This window comes from Balaenoptera physalus (genome assembly GCF_965194825.1).
Source record: "Balaenoptera physalus genome assembly, chromosome: 9".
Classification (NCBI taxonomy): Eukaryota; Metazoa; Chordata; class Mammalia; order Artiodactyla; family Balaenopteridae; genus Balaenoptera; species Balaenoptera physalus.
Window position 1 is genome coordinate 75,546,088 of NC_138888.1, and position 19,991 is coordinate 75,566,078.

The following is a 19,991-nucleotide window of genomic DNA, read 5'->3' on the forward strand; positions in this document are numbered from 1 at the left end:
AGCTGATAGGTTTTTGTAATATGGGTATGCATGTCATTAAAATTTTTTAAATTCGTCATATTCCTACCCCTTTTTCTTTTCTCTTAAAAGAAAAACCCGTGAGTACAATATAGCTCTTGAACTTGTCTTCTTCGAAGCTTGCCCTCTTTTGAATTTTTTGGTCGATTTTTGACCCCAGAAATTTTCTGGAGGGCAGGTATCATTTACAGAACTGCAAGTTGGTGAAAATTTAGTGACCTTTTGCAGTGGGTTCAAAGCTGCTGTTGTGGGAAACGGCCACAAGGAGGTAGCATTTCTCCATTCCCCAATCTGGGTACTAGGGCAGCAGAGCCTTTCTGGAAGTCATTGTCCTAGGTTGTAAATTAGAATGGAAATTGCCAGGAGAAATCCCCATAAGTTTATGTCCCATTACTTCTTCTTGGTTTTTAAAATTTTTTTAATCTGGGTAAAGTTTAAAATATTGTTTGTCCTAGGTGTACACAATCTGGTTCATTTGTACATTATGTATGTCTATTAATGTACAGATCCTCTTCCCATGTAAAATATTACAGTGTTCCGTCGACCTCCCTTGCTATATGTTCGGTGTTTTTGATACATGTATATAATATGTATTTGTATATGTATGGTAACACTAATGTTCATTTCTCAATTTCCCCCCCTCCTTTCCTTTCAGATGAGCATAGTTTGTTTTCTAAGCCTGTGAGTGTCTTTCTCTTTGGAAATATGTTCATCTGTGTCAGTTATTAGATAATGCCATAAGTGATAATATAGGATATAGGTGTTTTGCTTTCCGACCTACTTCATGTTTTGTGATTATCTCCAGGCTCAAGTATGGTTCCTCAAAGAGCAGTGCTTCAATGTTTTCCATGGCTAATATTCCATTGTGTACATGGACCACTTCTTCTTGGTGCATTCCTCTGTCGATGGACATTTTCGTTGCTTCCAAGTGTTGCCTATGGTAAATATTGCTGGAGTGCAGGATTGCCATCCTGTGATTTTTGATTTATCATTCTCTCAGGTGATAGACCCAGCAGTGGGTATGATTGATTGACTGGTACGGTAGCTCAACGTTTACCTTTTCAAGGCAACTCCATTGTGCTTTCATTAGTGGCTCTTACCACGTCCCCCTTAGAATCAAGGGTACGCATTTCTCCACAATCACGTCAGCATTTATTGTTGGCAGAATTTTTTTTGATGGCCATTATGACTGGTTTGAGCTGATAGGTTTTTGTAATTTGGGTTTACATGTCTGTAAAAATTCCTACAATTCATCATTTTTCCACGGCTTTTTCTTTTCTGTTAAAAGAAAAAAGCAAAAAAGTGTGAGTATAATATACCTCTTCAAATATTCTTTTTGGAAGGTTGCACTCTAGAATTTTTTGGTCGATTTTCGACCTCAGTATTTTTTGGAGGGCAGGTGTCATTTACAGAACTGCAATTGGTGAATACTTAGTGACCTTTTGCAGTGGGTTTAAAGCTGCTGTTGTGGGAAACGGCCACAAGGATGCAGCATTTCTCCATTCCCAAATCTGGGTACTAGGGCAGCAGAGCCATTCTAGAAGTCGTTTGTCTAGGTTGTAAATTTGAATGGAATGTGCCAGGAAAACCCCCCATAAGTCTATGTCTCATTACTCCTAGTTCGTTGCTTTAATTTTTTCAATTGGGGTAATGGTTAGAATGTTGCTTGTCCAAGGTGTACACACTCTGGTTCATCTACATATTCTACATACCTATTTATGTAGAGATCCTCTTCCCTTGTAAATTATTACAGTGTTCCGTAATCCTTCCTTGCTATATGGTCGGTCTTTTTGATATATGTATATAATATGTATTTGTATACATATGGTAACGCTAATCTTCTTTTATCCATTCCCCCCACCTTTACTTTTAGATAAGCATAGTTCTTTTTTAATAACTCTGTGATTGACTTTCTGTGTGGAAATATGTTCATTTGTGTCAGTTATTAGATAACGCCTATAAGTGATATCATAGGATATAGGACTTTTGCATTCCGACTTACCTCATGTTCTGTGATTATCTCCAAGATCATCTATGGGGCCTCAAAGAGCAGTGTTTCATTGTTTTCCATGGCTAGTATTCATTGTGTACATGGACCACTTCTTCTTTATCCTTTCATCTGTAGATGGACATTTTGGTTGCTTCACTGTCTTGTCTATTGTGAATAAGGCTGCAGTGCAGCTTTTGCAGCCCGGGTCTTCTTCATTCTGGTCTTCTCAGGTGAGAGGCCCATTGGTGCGCCTGCTGGATTGACTGGTACCTCAATTTTTCCTTTTAAACGCAGCTCTTTCCTGTTCTCATTATTAGCGTTTAACCCTTTTACATCTCACCAGCAGCTAGAGGGTACACAGTTCTCTAAAACCTCTTCAGCATTTATTGTTTGTAGACTTTTTGCCAATGGTCAGTCGACTGGTGTGAATTGAAGACTTTTTGTAGATTAGATTGCATGAGTCTAATACTTCCTGAGGCTGAGCTTTTATCCATTTTCCTTTCTTTAAAAAGAGAGTGAGTAAAACTTACCTCTTCATACTGTCTTCTTGAAAATTTTGCCTGTTTTGAATTTTTTTTATCCATTTCCTACCTCAGCACAATTTTGAGGGCAGGTGTCCTTTACAGCCCTGAGTCCTTGTGAATGGTAAGTGACCATTAGCTGTGGGTTAAAAGCTGCTCTTGCGGGAATCGGCCACATGGCGGCAGCATTTCTCCTTTACCAAATCTGGTTACTAGGTCAACAGAGCCTTACTGGAAGTGGTGTTCTAGGTTGTTAATTAGAATGGCATGTGAGAGGAAAACGCCCTTTAATGTATGTCTCATTACTTCTTGTTGTTATTTTTAACTTAAGTTTTATTTTTTATCACAGCAAACTTGATTACAATGTTTTGTTTGTTCTAGGTGTGCAAGATGTGGTTCTTTCACACATATACATATATCTATTCTTCTTCGGAGCCTTTTCCCATGTAGGTTATGACACAATGTTGAGTAGTCTTCTCTTGGTATTGCGTAGGTCTTTGGTGATTACATATTTCACAGGTGTTTGTATCTCTCTGTTAACCTCAATACGGTAATGTATCCATTCCTCACACCTTTCTAATTGGTGAACCATAAGTTTTTTTATTGATTCTATGATAGTGTTTCTCTGTGGAAATATCTTTGTTTGTATCATTTTTTAGGTAACCCCTATATATGATATGATAGGATATGTGTCTTTCGCTTCCTCACTTACTCCAAGTTGCGTGATTACTTCTAGACTCATCTACGGTGCTGCAAATGGCATTGTTTCCTTTTTTCACTAGCTCATATTCCATCTGTACAGGTAGCAGTTCTTCTTTGTCCACCCATCTTTCGGTGGACTTTTTGGTTACTTCCATATCTTGGCTATTGTAATAGTGTGCAATGCAGATTTGCGTGGCTGTGTCCTTCCAATTCTGTCTTCTTAGTTTATAGGTCCAGGAATAGGTCTGCTGGATCATATGGTAGCTCAATGTTTACTTTTTAAAGGCACCTCTGTTCTGTTCTCCTTAGTGGCTCTTTCCAGGTTACGTCCCACTTAAAGTGGAGGGCATGTATTTCTTCCCAGCACCTTCAGGATTTATTCTTTGTAGTTTTTGCTGATGATTATTCTGAGTGGTGTGAGCTGATACCTCTTTGTGGTTGAATTTGCATGTGTCTCATAATGCGTTGAAATTGAGCTTTAAGACATGATCTTTTTATTTTTCCAGCTGTGATTAGAGCTTATTTCTTCACAGTGTTTTCTTAAAGTATGTGTCACCATTTGTAATATTTTGGCCATTATCTCCCTCAAGACATTTTGAGGGCAGGTTTCATTTACAGCCCTGCAGTACTTGTTCATGTGAAGTGACCATTAGCTCAGGCTTTAAACCTGCTTTTGCAGGTAACGGCCAGAGAGCGGCAGCCTTTCTACGTTTCCCATGCTGGTACTAGGGAAACAGACCTACTGGCCAGTGGTGTTCTTCGGTTATAAATTAGAGTGCAATGTGCCCGGATAAACCCACAAATGTTGATGTCTCCTTGCTTTTGTTTGTTTTTAAATTGAGTTTATATTTATTATTAGAGTAATATTCCATTGTGTACGTGGACCACTTCTTGGTGCATTCCTCGGTTGATGGACATTTTCATTGCTTCCAAGTGCTGGCTATGGTAAATCTTGCTGGCGTACAGGTTTGCCAGCCTGTGACTTTTTGATTCTCATTTTCTCAAGTGATAGGCCAAGCAGTGGTTGTGATTGATTGACTGGTAGCTCAATGTTTCCCTTTTCAAAGCACCTACACTGTGTTTTCATTAGTGGCTCTTTACATGCCCCCCCTTACAACCGAAGGTACGCATTTCTCCACACTCCCTTCACGGTTTATTTTTTGCAGCATTTTTCCTAATGGCCATTCTGACTGCTGTGAGCTGATAGGTTTTTGTAATATGGGTATGCATGTCATTAAATTTTTTTAAATTCGTCATATTCCTACCCCTTTTTCTTTTCTCTTAAAAGAAAAACCCGTGAGTACAATATAGCTCTTGAACTTGTCTTCTTCGAAGCTTGCCCTCTTTTGAATTTTTTGGTCGATTTTTGACCCCAGAAATTTTCTGGAGGGCAGGTATCATTTACAGAACTGCAAGTTGGTGAAAATTTAGTGACCTTTTGCAGTGGGTTCAAAGCTGCTGTTGTGGGAAACGGCCACAAGGAGGTAGCATTTCTCCATTCCCCAATCTGGGTACTAGGGCAGCAGAGCCTTTCTGGAAGTCATTGTCCTAGGTTGTAAATTAGAATGGAAATTGCCAGGAGAAATCCCCATAAGTTTATGTCTCATTACTTCTTCTTGGTTTTTAAAATTTTTTTAATCTGGGTAAAGTTTAGAATATTGTTTGTCCTAGGTGTACACAATCTGGTTCATTTGTACATTATGTATGTCTATTAATGTACAGATCCTCTTCCCATGTAAAATATTACAGTGTTCCGTCGACCTCCCTTGCTATATGTTCGGTGTTTTTGATACATGTATATAATATGTATTTGTATATGTATGGTAACACTAATGTTCATTTCTCAATTTCCCCCCTCCTTTCCTTTCAGATGAGCATAGTTTGTTTTCTAAGCCTGTGAGTGTCTTTCTCTTTGGAAATATGTTCATCTGTGTCAGTTATTAGATAATGCCATAAGTGATAATATAGGATATAGGTGTTTTGCTTTCCGACCTACTTCATGTTTTGTGATTATCTCCAGGCTCAAGTATGGTTCCTCAAAGAGCAGTGCTTCAATGTTTTCCATGGCTAATATTCCATTGTGTACATGGACCACTTCTTCTTGGTGCATTCCTCTGTCGATGGACATTTTCGTTGCTTCCAAGTGTTGCCTATGGTAAATATTGCTGGAGTGCAGGATTGCCATCCTGTGATTTTTGATTTATCATTCTCTCAGGTGATAGACCCAGCAGTGGGTATGATTGATTGACTGGTACGGTAGCTCAACGTTTACCTTTTCAAGGCAACTCCATTGTGCTTTCATTAGTGGCTCTTACCACGTCCCCCGTAGAATCAAGGGTACGCATTTCTCCACAATCACGTCAGCATTTATTGTTCGCAGAATTTTTTTTGATGGCCATTATGACTGGTTTGAGCTGATAGGTTTTTGTAATTTGGGTTTACATGTCTGTAAAAATTCCTACAATTCATCATTTTTCCACGGCTTTTTCTTTTCTGTTAAAAGAAAAAAGCAAAAAAGTGTGAGTATAATATACCTCTTCAAATATTCTTTTTGGAAGGTTGCACTCTAGAATTTTTTGGTCGATTTTCGACCTCAGTATTTTTTGGAGGGCAGGTGTCATTTACAGAATTGCAATTGGTGAATACTTAGTGACCTTTTGCAGTGGGTTTAAAGCTGCTGTTGTGGGAAACGGCCACAAGGATGCAGCATTTCTCCATTCCCAAATCTGGGTACTAGGGCAGCAGAGCCATTCTAGAAGTCGTTTGTCTAGGTTGTAAATTTGAATGGAATGTGCCAGGAAAACCCCCCATAAGTCTATGTCTCATTACTCCTAGTTCGTTGCTTTAATTTTTTCAATTGGGGTAATGGTTAGAATGTTGCTTGTCCAAGGTGTACACACTCTGGTTCATCTACATATTCTACATACCTATTTATGTAGAGATCCTCTTCCCTTGTAAATTATTACAGTGTTCTGTAATCCTTCCTTGCTATATGGTCGGTCTTTTTGATATATGTATATAATATGTATTTGTATACATATGGTAACGCTAATCTTCATTTATCCATTCCCCCCACCTTTACTTTTAGATAAGCATAGTTCTTTTTTAATAAGTCTGTGATTGACTTTCTGTGTGGAAATATGTTCATTTGTGTCAGTTATTAGATAACGCCTATAAGTGATATCATAGGATATAGGACTTTTGCATTCCGACTTACCTCATGTTCTGTGATTATCTCCAAGATCATCTATGGGGCCTCAAAGAGCAGTGTTTCATTGTTTTCCATGGCTAGTATTCATTGTGTACATGGACCACTTCTTCTTTATCCTTTCATCTGTAGATGGACATTTTGGTTGCTTCACTGTCTTGTCTATTGTGAATAAGGCTGCAGTGCAGATTTTGCAGCCCGGTTCTTCTTCATTCTGGTCTTCTCAGGTGAGAGGCCCATTGGTGCGCCTGCTGGATTGACTGGTACCTCAATCTTTCCTTTTAAACGCAGCTCTTTCCTGTTCTCATTATTAGCGTTTAACCCTTTTACATCTCACCAGCAGCTAGAGGGTACACAGTTCTCTAAAACCTCTTCAGCATTTATTGTTTGTAGACTTTTTGCCAATGGTCAGTCGACTGGTGTGAATTGAAGACTTTTTGTAGATTAGATTGCATGAGAATAATACTTCCTGAGGCTGAGCTTTTATCCATTTTCCTTTCTTTAAAAAGAGAGTGAGTAAAACTTACCTCTTCATACTATCTTCTTGAAAATTTTGCCTGTTTTGAATTTTTTTTATCCATTCCCTACCTCAGCACAATTTTGACGGCAGGTGTCCTTTACAGCCCTGAGTCCTTGTGAATGGTAAGTGACCATTAGCTGTGGGTTAAAAGCTGCTCTTGCGGGAATCGGCCACATGGCGGCAGCATTTCTCCTTTACCAAATCTGGTTACTAGGTCAACAGAGCCTTACTGGAAGTGGTGTTCTAGGTTGTAAATTAGAATGGCATGTGAGAGGAAAACGCCCTTTAATGTATGTCTCATTACTTCTTGTTGTTATTTTTAACTTAAGTTTTATTTTTTATCACAGCAAACTTGATTACAATGTTTTGTTTGTTCTAGGTGTGCAAGATGTGGTTCTTTCACACATATACATATATCTATTCTTCTTCGGAGCCTTTTCCCATGTAGGTTATGACACAATGTTGAGTAGTCTTCTCTTGGTATTGCGTAGGTCTTTGGTGATTACATATTTCACAGGTGTTTGTATCTCTCTGTTAACCTCAATACGGTAATGTATCCATTCCTCACACCTTTCTAATTGGTGAACCATAAGTTTTTTTATTGATTCTATGATAGTGTTTCTCTGTGGAAATATCTTTGTTTGTATCATTTTTTAGGTAACCCCTATATATGATATGATAGGATATGTGTCTTTCGCTTCCTCACTTACTCCAAGTTGCGTGATTACTTCTAGACTCATCTACGGTGCTGCAAATGGCATTGTTTCCTTTTTTCACTAGCTCATATTCCATCTGTACAGGTAGCAGTTCTTCTTTGTCCACCCATCTTTCGGTGGACTTTTTGGTTACTTCCATATCTTGGCTATTGTAATAGTGTGCAATGCAGATTTGCGTGGCTGTGTCCTTCCAATTCTGTCTTCTTAGTTTATAGGTCCAGGAATAGGTCTGCTGGATCATATGGTAGCTCAATGTTTACTTTTTAAAGGCACCTCTGTTCTGTTCTCCTTAGTGGCTCTTTCCAGGTTACGTCCCACTTAAAGTGGAGGGCATGTATTTCTTCCCAGCACCTTCAGGATTTATTCTTTGTAGTTTTTGCTGATGATTATTCTGAGTGGTGTGAGCTGATACCTCTTTGTGGTTGAATTTGCATGTGTCTCATAATGCGTTGAAATTGAGCTTTAAGACATGATCTTTTTATTTTTCCAGCTGTGATTAGAGCTTATTTCTTCACAGTGTTTTCTTAAAGTATGTGTCACCATTTGTAATATTTTGGCCATTATCTCCCTCAAGACATTTTGAGGGCAGGTTTCATTTACAGCCCTGCAGTACTTGTTCATGTGAAGTGACCATTAGCTCAGGCTTTAAACCTGCTTTTGCAGGTAACGGCCAGAGAGCGGCAGCCTTTCTACGTTTCCCATGCTGGTACTAGGGAAACAGACCTACTGGCCAGTGGTGTTCTTCGGTTATAAATTAGAGTGCAATGTGCCCGGATAAACCCACAAATGTTGATGTCTCCTTGCTTTTGTTTGTTTTTAAATTGAGTTTATATTTATTATTAGAGTAATATTCCATTGTGTACGTGGACCACTTCTTCTTGGTGCATTCCTCGGTTGATGGACATTTTCATTGCTTCCAAGTGCTGGCTATGGTAAATCTTGCTGGCGTACAGGTTTGCCAGCCTGTGACTTTTTGATTCTCATTTTCTCAAGTGATAGGCCAAGCAGTGGTTGTGATTGATTGACTGGTAGCTCAATGTTTCCCTTTTCAAAGCACCTACACTGTGTTTTCATTAGTGGCTCTTTACATGCCCCCCCTTACAACCGAAGGTACGCATTTCTCCACACTCCCTTCACGGTTTATTTTTTGCAGCATTTTTCCTAATGGCCATTCTGACTGCTGTGAGCTGATAGGTTTTTGTAATATGGGTATGCATGTCATTAAATTTTTTTAAATTCGTCATATTCCTACCCCTTTTTCTTTTCTCTTAAAAGAAAAACCCGTGAGTACAATATAGCTCTTGAACTTGTCTTCTTCGAAGCTTGCCCTCTTTTGAATTTTTTGGTCGATTTTTGACCCCAGAAATTTTCTGGAGGGCAGGTATCATTTACAGAACTGCAAGTTGGTGAAAATTTAGTGACCTTTTGCAGTGGGTTCAAAGCTGCTGTTGTGGGAAACGGCCACAAGGAGGTAGCATTTCTCCATTCCCCAATCTGGGTACTAGGGCAGCAGAGCCTTTCTGGAAGTCATTGTCCTAGGTTGTAAATTAGAATGGAAATTGCCAGGAGAAATCCCCATAAGTTTATGTCCCATTACTTCTTCTTGGTTTTTAAAATTTTCTTAATCTGGGTAAAGTTTAGAATATTGTTTGTCCTAGGTGTACACAATCTGGTTCATTTGTACATTATGTATGTCTATTAATGTACAGATCCTCTTCCCATGTAAAATATTACAGTGTTCCGTCGACCTCCCTTGCTATATGTTCGGTGTTTTTGATACATGTATATAATATGTATTTGTATATGTATGGTAACACTAATGTTCATTTCTCAATTTCCCCCCTCCTTTCCTTTCAGATGAGCATAGTTTGTTTTCTAAGCCTGTGAGTGTCTTTCTCTTTGGAAATATGTTCATCTGTGTCAGTTATTAGATAATGCCATAAGTGATAATATAGGATATAGGTGTTTTGCTTTCCGACCTACTTCATGTTTTGTGATTATCTCCAGGCTCAAGTATGGTGCCTCAAAGAGCAGTGCTTCAATGTTTTCCATGGCTAATATTCCATTGTGTACATGGACCACTTCTTCTTGGTGCATTCCTCTGTCGATGGACATTTTCGTTGCTTCCAAGTGTTGCCTATGGTAAATATTGCTGGAGTGCAGGATTTCCAGCCTGTGATTTTTGATTTTCATTTTCTCAGGTGATAGACCCAGCAGTGGGTATGATTGATTGACTGGTACGGTAGCTCAACGTTTACCTTTTCAAGGCAACTCCATTGTGCTTTCATTAGTGGCTCTTACCACGTCCCCCTTAGAATCAAGGGTACGCATTTCTCCACAATCACGTCAGCATTTATTGTTGGCAGAATTTTTTTTGATGGCCATTATGACTGGTGTGAGCTGATAGGTTTTTGTAATTTGGGTTTACATGTCTGTAAAAATTCCTACAATTCATCATTTTTCCACGGCTTTTTCTTTTCTGTTAAAAGAAAAAAGCAAAAAATTGTGAGTATAATATACCTCTTCAAATATTCTTTTTGGAAGGTTGCACTCTAGAATTTTTTGGTCGATTTTCGACCTCAGTATTTTTTGGAGGGCAGGTGTCATTTACAGAACTGCAATTGGTGAATACTTAGTGACCTTTTGCAGTGGGTTTAAAGCTGCTGTTGTGGGAAACGGCCACAAGGATGCAGCATTTCTCCATTCCCAAATCTGGGTACTAGGGCAGCAGAGCCATTCTAGAAGTCGTTTGTCTAGGTTGTAAATTTGAATGGAATGTGCCAGGAAAACCCCCCATAAGTCTATGTCTCATTACTCCTAGTTCGTTGTTTTAATTTTTTCAATTGGGGTAATGGTTAGAATGTTGCTTGTCCAAGGTGTACACACTCTGGTTCATCTACATATTCTACATACCTATTTATGTAGAGATCCTCTTCCCTTGTAAATTATTACAGTGTTCCGTAATCCTTCCTTGCTATATGGTCGGTCTTTTTGATATATGTATATAATATGTATTTGTATACATATGGTAACGCTAATCTTCATTTATCCATTCCCCCCACCTTTACTTTTAGATAAGCATAGTTCTTTTTTAATAAGTCTGTGATTGACTTTCTGTGTGGAAATATGTTCATTTGTGTCAGTTATTAGATAACGCCTATAAGTGATATCATAGGATATAGGACTTTTGCTTTCCGACTTACCTCATGTTCTGTGATTATCTCCAAGATCATCTATGGGGCCTCAAAGAGCAGTGTTTCATTGTTTTCCATGGCTAGTATTCATTGTGTACATGGACCACTTCTTCTTTATCCTTTCATCTGTAGATGGACATTTTGGTTGCTTCACTGTCTTGTCTATTGTGAATAAGGCTGCAGTGCAGCTTTTGCAGCCCGGGTCTTCTTCATTCTGGTCTTCTAAGGTGAGAGGCCCATTGGTGCGCCTGCTGGATTGACTGGTACCTCAATTTTTCCTTTTAAACGCAGCTCTTTCCTGTTCTCATTATTAGCGTTTAACCCTTTTACATCTCACCAGCAGCTAGAGGGTACACAGTTCTCTAAAACCTCTTCAGCATTTATTGTTTGTAGACTTTTTGCCAATGGTCAGTCGACTGGTGTGAATTGAAGACTTTTTGTAGATTAGATTGCATGAGAATAATACTTCCTGAGGCTGAGCTTTTATCCATTTTCCTTTCTTTAAAAAGAGAGTGAGTAAAACTTACCTCTTCATACTATCTTCTTGAAAATTTTGCCTGTTTTGAATTTTTTTTATCCATTCCCTACCTCAGCACAATTTTGACGGCAGGTGTCCTTTACAGCCCTGAGTCCTTGTGAATGGTAAGTGACCATTAGCTGTGGGTTAAAAGCTGCTCTTGCGGGAATCGGCCACATGGCGGCAGCATTTCTCCTTTACCAAATCTGGTTACTAGGTCAACAGAGCCTTACTGGAAGTGGTGTTCTAGGTTGTAAATTAGAATGGCATGTGAGAGGAAAACCCCCTTTAATGTATGTCTCATTACTTCTTGTTGTTATTTTTAACTTAATTTTTATTTTTTATCACAGCAAACTTGATTACAATGTTTTGTTTGTTCTAGGTGTGCAAGATGTGGTTCTTTCACACATATACATATATCTATTCTTCTTCGGAGCCTTTTCCCATGTAGGTTATGACACAATGTTGAGTAGTCTTCTCTTGGTATTGCGTAGGTCTTTGGTGATTACATATTTCACAGGTGTTTGTATCTCTCTGTTAACCTCAATACGGTAATGTATCCATTCCTCACACCTTTCTAATTGGTGAACCATAAGTTTTTTTATTGATTCTATGATAGTGTTTCTCTGTGGAAATATCTTTGTTTGTATCATTTTTTAGGTAACCCCTATATATGATATGATAGGATATGTGTCTTTCGCTTTCTCACTTACTCCAAGTTGCGTGATTACTTCTAGACTCATCTACGGTGCTGCAAATGGCATTGTTTCATTTTTTCACTAGCTCATATTCCATCTGTACAGGTAGCAGTTCTTCTTTGTCCACCCATCTGTCGGTGGCCTTTTTGGTTACTTCCATATCTTGGCTATCGTAATAGTATGCAATGCAGATTTGCGTGGCTGTGTCCTTCCAATTCTGTCTTCTTAGTTTATAGGTCCAGGAATAGGTCTGCTGGATCATATGGTAGCTCAATGTTTACTTTTTAAAGGCACCTCTGTTCTGTTCCCCTTAGTGGCTCTTTCCAGGTTACGTCCCACTTAAAGTGGAGGGCATGTATTTCTTCCCAGCACCTTCAGGATTTATTCTTTGTAGTTTTTGCTGATGATTATTCTGAGTGGTGTGAGCTGATACCTCTTTGTGGTTGAATTTGCATGTGTCTCATAATGCGTTGAAATTGAGCTTTAAGACATGATCTTTTTATTTTTCCAGCTGTGATTAGAGCTTATTTCTTCACAGTGTTTTCTTAAAGTATGTGTCACCATTTGTAATATTTTGGCCATTATCTCCCTCAAGACATTTTGAGGGTAGGTTTCATTTACAGCCCTGCAGTACTTGTTCATGTGAAGTGACCATTAGCTCAGGCTTTAAACCTGCTTTGGCAGGTAACGGCCAGAGAGCGGCAGCCTTTCTACGTTTCCCATGCTGGTACTAGGGAAACAGACCTACCGGCCAGTGGTGTTCTTCGGTTATAAATTAGAGTGCAATGTGCCCGGATAAAACCACAAATGTTGATGTCTCCTTGCTTTTGTTTGTTTTTAAATTGAGTTTATATTTATTATTAGAGTAATATTCCATTGTGTACGTGGACCACTTCTTCTTGGTGCATTCCTCGGTTGATGGACATTTTCATTGCTTCCAAGTGCTGGCTATGGTAAATCTTGCTGGCGTACAGGTTTGCCAGCCTGTGACTTTTTGATTCTCATTTTCTCAAGTGATAGGCCAAGCAGTGGTTGTGATTGATTGACTGGTAGCTCAATGTTTCCCTTTTCAAAGCACCTACACTGTGTTTTCATTAGTGGCTCTTTACATGCCCCCCCTTACAACCGAAGGTACGCATTTCTCCACACTCCCTTCACGGTTTATTTTTTGCAGCATTTTTCCTAATGGCCATTCTGACTGCTGTGAGCTGATAGGTTTTTGTAATATGGGTATGCATGTCATTAAAATTTTTTAAATTCGTCATATTCCTACCCCTTTTTCTTTTCTCTTAAAAGAAAAACCCGTGAGTACAATATAGCTCTTGAACTTGTCTTCTTCGAAGCATGCCCTCTTTTGAATTTTTTGGTCGATTTTTGACCCCAGAAATTTTCTGGAGGGCAGGTATCATTTACAGAACTGCAAGTTGGTGAAAATTTAGTGACCTTTTGCAGTGGGTTCAAAGCTGCTGTTGTGGGAAACGGCCACAAGGAGGTAGCATTTCTCCATTCCCCAATCTGGGTACTAGGGCAGCAGAGCCTTTCTGGAAGTCATTGTCCTAGGTTGTAAATTAGAATGGAAATTGCCAGGAGAAATCCCCATAAGTTTATGTCCCATTACTTCTTCTTGGTTTTTAAAATTTTTTTAATCTGGGTAAAGTTTAAAATATTGTTTGTCCTAGGTGTACACAATCTGGTTCATTTGTACATTATGTATGTCTATTAATGTACAGATCCTCTTCCCATGTAAAATTTTACAGTGTTCCGTCGACCTCCCTTGCTATATGTTCGGTGTTTTTGATACATGTATATAATATGTATTTGTATATGTATGGTAACACTAATGTTCATTTCTCAATTTCCCCCCCTCCTTTCCTTTCAGATGAGCATAGTTTGTTTTCTAAGCCTGTGAGTGTCTTTCTCTTTGGAAATATGTTCATCTGTGTCAGTTATTAGATAATGCCATAAGTGATAATATAGTATATAGGTGTTTTGCTTTCCGACCTACTTCATGTTTTGTGATTATCTCCAGGCTCAAGTATGGTTCCTCAAAGAGCAGTGCTTCAATGTTTTCCATGGCTAATATTCCATTGTGTACATGGACCACTTCTTCTTGGTGCATTCCTCTGTCGATGGACATTTTCGTTGCTTCCAAGTGTTGCCTATGGTAAATATTGCTGGAGTGCAGGATTTCCAGCCTGTGATTTTTGATTTTCATTTTCTCAGGTGATAGACCCAGCAGTGGGTATGATTGATTGACTGGTACGGTAGCTCAACGTTTACCTTTTCAAGGCAACTCCATTGTGCTTTCATTAGTGGCTCTTACCACGTCCCCCTTAGAATCAAGGGTACGCATTTCTCCACAATCACGTCAGCATTTATTGTTGGCAGAATTTTTTTTGATGGCCATTATGACTGGTTTGAGCTGATAGGTTTTTGTAATTTGGGTTTACATGTCTGTAAAAATTCCTACAATTCATCATTTTTCCACGGCTTTTTCTTTTCTGTTAAAAGAAAAAAGCAAAAAAGTGTGAGTATAATATACCTCTTCAAATATTCTTTTTGGAAGGTTGCACTCTAGAATTTTTTGGTCGATTTTCGACCTCAGTATTTTTTGGAGGGCAGGTGTCATTTACAGAACTGCAATTGGTGAATACTTAGTGACCTTTTGCAGTGGGTTTAAAGCTGCTGTTGTGGGAAACGGCCACAAGGATGCAGCATTTCTCCATTCCCAAATCTGGGTACTAGGGCAGCAGAGCCATTCTAGAAGTCGTTTGTCTAGGTTGTAAATTTGAATGGAATGTGCCAGGAAAACCCCCCATAAGTCTATGTCTCATTACTCCTAGTTCGTTGCTTTAATTTTTTCAATTGGGGTAATGGTTAGAATGTTGCTTGTCCAAGGTGTACACACTCTGGTTCATCTACATATTCTACATACCTATTTATGTAGAGATCCTCTTCCCTTGTAAATTATTACAGTGTTCCGTAATCCTTCCTTGCTATATGGTCGGTCTTTTTGATATATGTATATAATATGTATTTGTATACATATGGTAACGCTAATCTTCATTTATCCATTCCCCCCACCTTTACTTTTAGATAAGCATAGTTCTTTTTTAATAAGTCTGTGATTGACTTTCTGTGTGGAAATATGTTCATTTGTGTCAGTTATTAGATAACGCCTATAAGTGATATCATAGGATATAGGACTTTTGCATTCCGACTTACCTCATGTTCTGTGATTATCTCCAAGATCATCTATGGGGCCTCAAAGAGCAGTGTTTCATTGTTTTCCATGGCTAGTATTCATTGTGTACATGGACCACTTCTTCTTTATCCTTTCATCTGTAGATGGACATTTTGGTTGCTTCACTGTCTTGTCTATTGTGAATAAGGCTGCAGTGCAGCTTTTGCAGCCCGGGTCTTCTTCATTCTGGTCTTCTCAGGTGAGAGGCCCATTGGTGCGCCTGCTGGATTGACTGGTACCTCAATTTTTCCTTTTAAACGCAGCTCTTTCCTGTTCTCATTATTAGCGTTTAACCCTTTTACATCTCACCAGCAGCTAGAGGGTACACAGTTCTCTAAAACCTCTTCAGCATTTATTGTTTGTAGACTTTTTGCCAATGGTCAGTCGACTGGTGTGAATTGAAGACTTTTTGTAGATTAGATTGCATGAGAATAATACTTCCTGAGGCTGAGCTTTTATCCATTTTCCTTTCTTTAAAAAGAGAGTGAGTAAAACTTACCTCTTCATACTATCTTCTTGAAAATTTTGCCTGTTTTGAATTTTTTTTATCCATTCCCTACCTCAGCACAATTTTGAGGGCAGGTGTCCTTTACAGCCCTGAGTCCTTGTGAATGGTAAGTGACCATTAGCTGTGGGTTAAAAGCTGCTCTTGCGGGAATCGGCCACATGGCGGCAGCATTTCTCCTTTACCAAATCTGGTTACTAGGTCAACAGAGCCTTACTGGAAGTGGTGTTCTAGGTTGTAAATTAGAATGGCATGTGAGAGGAAAACGCCCTTTAATGTATGTCTCATTACTTCTTGTTGTTATTTTTAACTTAAGTTTTATTTTTTATCACAGCAAACTTGATTACAATGTTTTGTTTGTTCTAGGTGTGCAAGATGTGGTTCTTTCACACATATACATATATCTATTCTTCTTCGGAGCCTTTTCCCATGTAGGTTATGACACAATGTTGAGTAGTCTTCTCTTGGTATTGCGTAGGTCTTTGGTGATTACATATTTCACAGGTGTTTGTATCTCTCTGTTAACCTCAATACGGTAATGTATCCATTCCTCACACCTTTCTAATTGGTGAACCATAAGTTTTTTTATTGATTCTATGATAGTGTTTCTCTGTGGAAATATCTTTGTTTGTATCATTTTTTAGGTAACCCCTATATATGATATGATAGGATATGTGTCTTTCGCTTTCTCACTTACTCCAAGTTGCGTGATTACTTCTAGACTCATCTACGGTGCTGCAAATGGCATTGTTTCCTTTTTTCACTAGCTCATATTCCATCTGTACAGGTAGCAGTTCTTCTTTGTCCACCCATCTGTCGGTGGACTTTTTGGTTACTTCCATATCTTGGCTATTGTAATAGTGTGCAATGCAGATTTGCGTGGCTGTGTCCTTCCAATTCTGTCTTCTTAGTTTATAGGTCCAGGAATAGGTCTGCTGGATCATATGGTAGCTCAATGTTTACTTTTTAAAGGCACCTCTGTTCTGTTCTCCTTAGTGTCTCTTTCCAGGTTACGTCCCACTTAAAGTGGAGGGCATGTATTTCTTCCCAGCACCTTCAGGATTTATTCTTTGTAGTTTTTGCTGATGATTATTCTGAGTGGTGTGAGCTGATACCTCTTTGTGGTTGAATTTGCATGTGTCTCATAATGCGTTGAAATTGAGCTTTAAGACATGATCTTTTTATTTTTCCAGCTGTGATTAGAGCTTATTTCTTCACAGTGTTTTCTTAAAGTATGTGTCACCATTTGTAATATTTTGGCCGTTATCTCCCTCAAGACATTTTGAGGGCAGGTTTCATTTACAGCCCTGCAGTACTTGTTCATGTGAAGTGACCATTAGCTCAGGCTTTAAACCTGCTTTGGCAGGTAACGGCCAGAGAGCGGCAGCCTTTCTACGTTTCCCATGCTGGTACTAGGGAAACAGACCTACCAGCCAGTGGTGTTCTTCGGTTATAAATTAGAGTGCAATGTGCCCGGATAAAACCACAAATGTTGATGTCTCCTTGCTTTTGTTTGTTTTTAAATTGAGTTTATATTTATTATTAGAGTAATATTCCATTGTGTACGTGGACCACTTCTTCTTGGTGCATTCCTCGGTTGATGGACATTTTCATTGCTTCCAAGTGCTGGCTATGGTAAATCTTGCTGGCGTACAGGTTTGCCAGCCTGTGACTTTTTGATTCTCATTTTCTCAAGTGATAGGCCAAGCAGTGGTTGTGATTGATTGACTGGTAGCTCAATGTTTCCCTTTTCAAAGCACCTACACTGTGTTTTCATTAGTGGCTCTTTACATGCCCCCCCTTACAACCGAAGGTACGCATTTCTCCACACTCCCTTCACGGTTTATTTTTTGCAGCATTTTTCCTAATGGCCATTCTGACTGCTGTGAGCTGATAGGTTTTTGTAATATGGGTATGCATGTCATTAAAATTTTTTAAATTCGTCATATTCCTACCCCTTTTTCTTTTCTCTTAAAAGAAAAACCCGTGAGTACAATATAGCTCTTGAACTTGTCTTCTTCGAAGCTTGCCCTCTTTTGAATTTTTTGGTCGATTTTTGACCCCAGAAATTTTCTGGAGGGCAGGTATCATTTACAGAACTGCAAGTTGGTGAAAATTTAGTGACCTTTTGCAGTGGGTTCAAAGCTGCTGTTGTGGGAAACGGCCACAAGGAGGTAGCATTTCTCCATTCCCCAATCTGGGTACTAGGGCAGCAGAGCCTTTCTGGAAGTCATTGTCCTAGGTTGTAAATTAGAATGGAAATTGCCAGGAGAAATCCCCATAAGTTTATGTCCCATTACTTCTTCTTGGTTTTTAAAATTTTTTTAATCTGGGTAAAGTTTAAAATATTGTTTGTCCTAGGTGTACACAATCTGGTTCATTTGTACATTATGTATGTCTATTAATGTACAGATCCTCTTCCCATGTAAAATATTACAGTGTTCCGTCGACCTCCCTTGCTATATGTTCGGTGTTTTTGATACATGTATATAATATGTATTTGTATATGTATGGTAACACTAATGTTCATTTCTCAATTTCCCCCCCTCCTTTCCTTTCAGATGAGCATAGTTTGTTTTCTAAGCCTGTGAGTGTCTTTCTCTTTGGAAATATGTTCATCTGTGTCAGTTATTAGATAATGCCATAAGTGATAATATAGTATATAGGTGTTTTGCTTTCCGACCTACTTCATGTTTTGTGATTATCTCCAGGCTCAAGTATGGTTCCTCAAAGAGCAGTGCTTCAATGTTTTCCATGGCTAATATTCCATTGTGTACATGGACCACTTCTTCTTGGTGCATTCCTCTGTCGATGGACATTTTCGTTGCTTCCAAGTGTTGCCTATGGTAAATATTGCTGGAGTGCAGGATTTCCAGCCTGTGATTTTTGATTTTCATTTTCTCAGGTGATAGACCCAGCAGTGGGTATGATTGATTGACTGGTACGGTAGCTCAACGTTTACCTTTTCAAGGCAACTCCATTGTGCTTTCATTAGTGGCTCTTACCACGTCCCCCTTAGAATCAAGGGTACGCATTTCTCCACAATCACGTCAGCATTTATTGTTGGCAGAATTTTTTTTGATGGCCATTATGACTGGTTTGAGCTGATAGGTTTTTGTAATTTGGGTTTACATGTCTGTAAAAATTCCTACAATTCATCATTTTTCCACGGCTTTTTCTTTTCTGTTAAAAGAAAAAAGCAAAAAAGTGTGAGTATAATATACCTCTTCAAATATTCTTTTTGGAAGGTTGCACTCTAGAATTTTTTGGTCGATTTTCGACCTCAGTATTTTTTGGAGGGCAGGTGTCATTTACAGAACTGCAATTGGTGAATACTTAGTGACCTTTTGCAGTGGGTTTAAAGCTGCTGTTGTGGGAAACGGCCACAAGGATGCAGCATTTCTCCATTCCCAAATCTGGGTACTAGGGCAGCAGAGCCATTCTAGAAGTCGTTTGTCTAGGTTGTAAATTTGAATGGAATGTGCCAGGAAAACCCCCCATAAGTCTATGTCTCATTACTCCTAGTTCGTTGCTTTAATTTTTTCAATTGGGGTAATGGTTAGAATGTTGCTTGTCCAAGGTGTACACACTCTGGTTCATCTACATATTCTACATACCTATTTATGTAGAGATCCTCTTCCCTTGTAAATTATTACAGTGTTCCGTAATCCTTCCTTGCTATATGGTCGGTCTTTTTGATATATGTATATAATATGTATTTGTATACATATGGTAACGCTAATCTTCATTTATCCATTCCCCCCACCTTTACTTTTAGATAAGCATAGTTCTTTTTTAATAAGTCTGTGATTGACTTTCTGTGTGGAAATATGTTCATTTGTGTCAGTTATTAGATAACGCCTATAAGTGATATCATAGGATATAGGACTTTTGCATTCCGACTTACCTCATGTTCTGTGATTATCTCCAAGATCATCTATGGGGCCTCAAAGAGCAGTGTTTCATTGTTTTCCATGGCTAGTATTCATTGTGTACATGGACCACTTCTTCTTTATCCTTTCATCTGTAGATGGACATTTTGGTTGCTTCACTGTCTTGTCTATTGTGAATAAGGCTGCAGTGCAGCTTTTGCAGCCCGGGTCTTCTTCATTCTGGTCTTCTCAGGTGAGAGGCCCATTGGTGCGCCTGCTGGATTGA